Source organism: Solea senegalensis, linkage group LG20, assembly GCF_019176455.1.
Source record: "Solea senegalensis isolate Sse05_10M linkage group LG20, IFAPA_SoseM_1, whole genome shotgun sequence".
Classification (NCBI taxonomy): domain Eukaryota; kingdom Metazoa; phylum Chordata; class Actinopteri; order Pleuronectiformes; family Soleidae; genus Solea; species Solea senegalensis.
This window is the reverse complement of record NC_058039.1, coordinates 17,620,033-17,624,131: the sequence shown is the minus strand read 5'-3', so window position 1 is coordinate 17,624,131 and position 4,099 is coordinate 17,620,033.

The following is a 4,099-nucleotide window of genomic DNA, read 5'->3' as shown; positions in this document are numbered from 1 at the left end:
TCCTTAATAAATAAAAGAAAGAAAAGAAAAACAAACACAGGGACTTGGAGCGATGACAACTTTAAATTGAAACTATATAATCTGAATTTATTGTTTTTTTTATCTGCCGAGCAGATTTCTGCAGTTCAGCAGAAAAATGTTTCTTCCAGTTTGAGGCCGACCAGGAAGATCCTGCTCTTCTGTATCGGGTACAGAAGACTGTTCACCACAGATGTCTTTTGGTTCCTTTTCCAATATGATCCCAGCTTGCCACGGCACGGCACGGCACGGAGGAGCTTCTTGGAAGTGAACTCTGCTGCGTGACCAGAATCCAGCTTCTTCAGTCCTCGAAGGATGTTGGCTTTGTTTAGCCTTAGTTATTTTTTGATATTCTGCTTCCTCTTTTGACCCAGACAACTCTAAACTCTAGACTTCAACCCGGTTGTAACAACAGGATTATTTATTTTCACTTTTGCTCAGGGAGCTCATGCTTGTGAGGGCTATTCATTATTATTATTATTTATGTTATGTCCATGTGTGTCTTTAGTCTGTTGGCTATTTGATTTTTACCTGTATGGCGCACTAACTAACTGCAACTGCATTTGATCAGGGATGGTCGGTTGTTCATTATCACCTTTTTGAATCTTGCACCCATGACAAATACTCCATAATATAAAATAAATAAAAACTAAACTAAAACTAAAGAATTTTAACTAATAAAACGAGGAAATACAGTCTAAAAACTAATTAAAACTAACTCATTTTAAAAACAAAAAGTCATAATAAAGTCAGTAAAAGAAACTTACTAATGAACAAAATGAAATAAAAAGGAAAAACATGATGGAAAATATAGATGAATAAATCTCCTGTCACAGTAGCATCACATGTTTAAGAAAAAAGACAAAAGAGATGAAGGATAATTCGAGTCTAATGATCTAATTTCCATGAAAAACAGATGGAGTCGTCTCACACCTGCTGAATCTTTCAACAGTTTCCTCTACAGAGATTCCAACACACGCATTAAAACATTTTTTATTAAAAAGACGAGTTGTCAAAGCAGACAAAGCCGGCTCATCAGTGTGGACGTTCTCTCCTCCCTGACAGCGTGAGGAGTCGCGTGTCTGCACACTTCCTGCACGTCTTCATCAGAGTCAGTTCACACTCGGTGAGCGAGTGCAGTCGCTCACTTTTCAGAGATCACCTGTCAGTCACGTTTCTCCCTCTAACATACTCTAATGTACAAAGTGGATAAAACTTAAACCGCAACAGTGGAGGAATTAGTTACATCTCATGGTGAGACTGCAGTTTTCTAACAAAGAGAGGATTCATGGAGTAGGAACATGGAGTCAGGCCAATTCTGAGGCTATGAAAACCAAACAATACTTTATTTCAGGTGATAATACACTTATTCAATAAAATGGCTAGTTTATTCAGTTTCAGCCAATAATCCCCAGTTGTCCTTAAAAAAAAAAAAAGATTTAAATTCAAATATTATTTCAGAAAATTTAAATGCTGCATTTTTGTTTTTGTTACTCATTAACTGTTTAAATCGACCTGATCTGACTTGACCAAATCTAAGAGGTGACTCATCCACTGCAACTCTTCCTTCACAATTTACAAACCATGGGAGGCAAAAAAACAACACATACCCCCCCTCCTGAGTATATGTGACCTGTCTCCATGGTGACCTTCTGGAGCACAGACACCAGCAATCATGTATCTGTGTCACAATTGGTGGTGGTCAATGGTCAATTTAGAGTGTCCAATTTGCCTAATCCCTAAATCTGTATGTTTTTTCACTGTGTGAGGAAACCGGAGAACCTGGAGGAACCTGGAGGAACCTGGAAGAACCTGGAAGAACCTGGAAGAACATGTACAAGTCCATGCAGAAAGGTCTTTGTTCTGACTGGGTCGCGAAACCGAGACTTCTTGCTGCAAAGGCAAGAGTGTGTTCAGTGCATTTACATGCAGGTTAAAAGTCCGATTTTAGTCAGTCTGATTAAATCAAACTAGTCTCAAGTCAGACTGAAACTAGTCCATACCTGGATAATACGGTTAATAGTCCGATTACTCTTGCATGTGAGTCGGACTTGGCAAGATTAACTAAATATATGGAACCCCAGCACCATCCATCTCACTGTCCATCTCGTATAGGGAATAACAATATTTCTTGCATTAACCACGCCCATTTCTGGCAAATTAAACAATAGTCGTTGGACACGCAAAGAAGAAAGTTGTGCCCAGATGATGTGACAAGAACAGACTGACTCCCCAAGAACTCCCCAAATGAGGGCATCATACTTTTCTCGCAGACTCCACAGAGAGAGAGAGAGAGAGAGAGGGAACACATTTCTCTCATCTTGTGGAGTACATACAGGCCTGAAATCCATTATTTTCTCCTCAAGTTGTCCGATCGCCCGTCTTAGTCACTACGGCCTTATAATGCTCACAGAACTGCAGGTGCCACCACAGTCACAGAGAGGCTGCAGTTGCTCAGTCAACACTAATAAAAGAGTGAAGGCGCCGTAGTGAAAAGTGTAATTCAGCCACACTCAGCCGGCGCGAGACCATCCCACACTAAGCGTGTTTCCGTGTCCCTCCACAGCAAGATGGAGCACCACTGATAAAGCAGAGCCACAGGCCTCGGCTCTCCCCCGCGTTACACTGCTACTAAATCTCCGTTTGTCTCCTGCACTCCTGTCGGCTGTGAGTTCAGTCGGAGGATGAACACTGTGTGTGTGTGTGAGAACCATTAAACAGGCACTTGTAAGTACTTTGGCAGGTTTTGAGGTTTGTTTAAATGAGAACCTGAAAGCAAATTCCAAACTTCAGTGCTCCATCTACGACGAGCCTTTCTGCAACTTCATTTTTTACTTCTCGTCTGCTGAAAAAGAAAGAACAGGGTTTTTTGTTCCCTCGTCCAATACTCAATTCAATAGAAGAGAATCTTTAATGTGAGCAGTAATGGCTTCCCGCCGACACCAGTTCAATCTTGGTTGGCTGAAAGCTGCTCCCAAATTCCATCTGTTTCTTCTGTGTTCCATAATGCACGTTTAATGACACTGTCGCCTTGTCAGAATTCTCATTGTTATTTTCTTTCATTACCGTTGACAACTGTATTTAAACAGTGAACAGTTAGCACACGTGCTCTGTTGGCAGCTGTCACTGTCAACTGGAGGAATAATGTGAAAACAATGTTAAAACTAGAACTGCCATTATAGGATCGAAGTTTATATGACACATTTATAAAATGAAATGTAGATGTGACACAATCATGTGATTCCACACGTCTTTATTTTTTTATACACAAATTCACCATTCAAGTCATGCTTCTGTAAAATTAAATTGAACGCCTTTTTCCACCACGCGTCTGTCTATCGGCTTACATCCTCGCGTCTCTCCTGCAAAACACATTCAGGTGCTGCATGGGCTCATTAGCACATGTTAGCGTTCCTGCAATTGAAGCCTCATTTCACTGCATTTTCACACAATCATATCTGATGAGACGAGTATGTGATTCGGAGCCATCGCTCAGCTTTCACTCGGCTCTTCAAAGGCTCAGCGTTAAAAAAAAAGAGGCAGTCTGAGCGCTTCTTTTGATGCTCCAGTCACCTTTTACTTTCTACAGTTGTTTGAGGGAGTAAAAAAAAGACCATCTGACTGTAGAAAGGAGGTATTTCAGAGAGGAATGGTAATTTTTCATATGCCACGTGCCAGCACTCCACTTATCCACATGAGGCGTGTACGTCTGTCGGTATTACTAAATCTAAAACACTAAATTATGAAAATCCCAACAGAAGATACTAGAACATCTATTTATGTAAATGTTTTAAAATAACTAAAAACTGAACTAATGTTGATGAGATTATCCTTGACATTTCCAACATGGATTTAAACTTCAAGCACAGTCCTTTTTATTTGGTTTCCTGTTATTATGCTGTCAAAACTGTGAAAGAAGTCAGTGAATATAACTAAATAAACACTTTTAATTAGATAGATAGATAGACTTTGAAGGAACACCGAGTCAGCAGAGGGCGCTGTGTATATAGGGCATCAATGGCTGACGCCAGTCACAGGTTGAGTGAGACGTCACACCAGATGAGTGACGCAGCGGACTGAC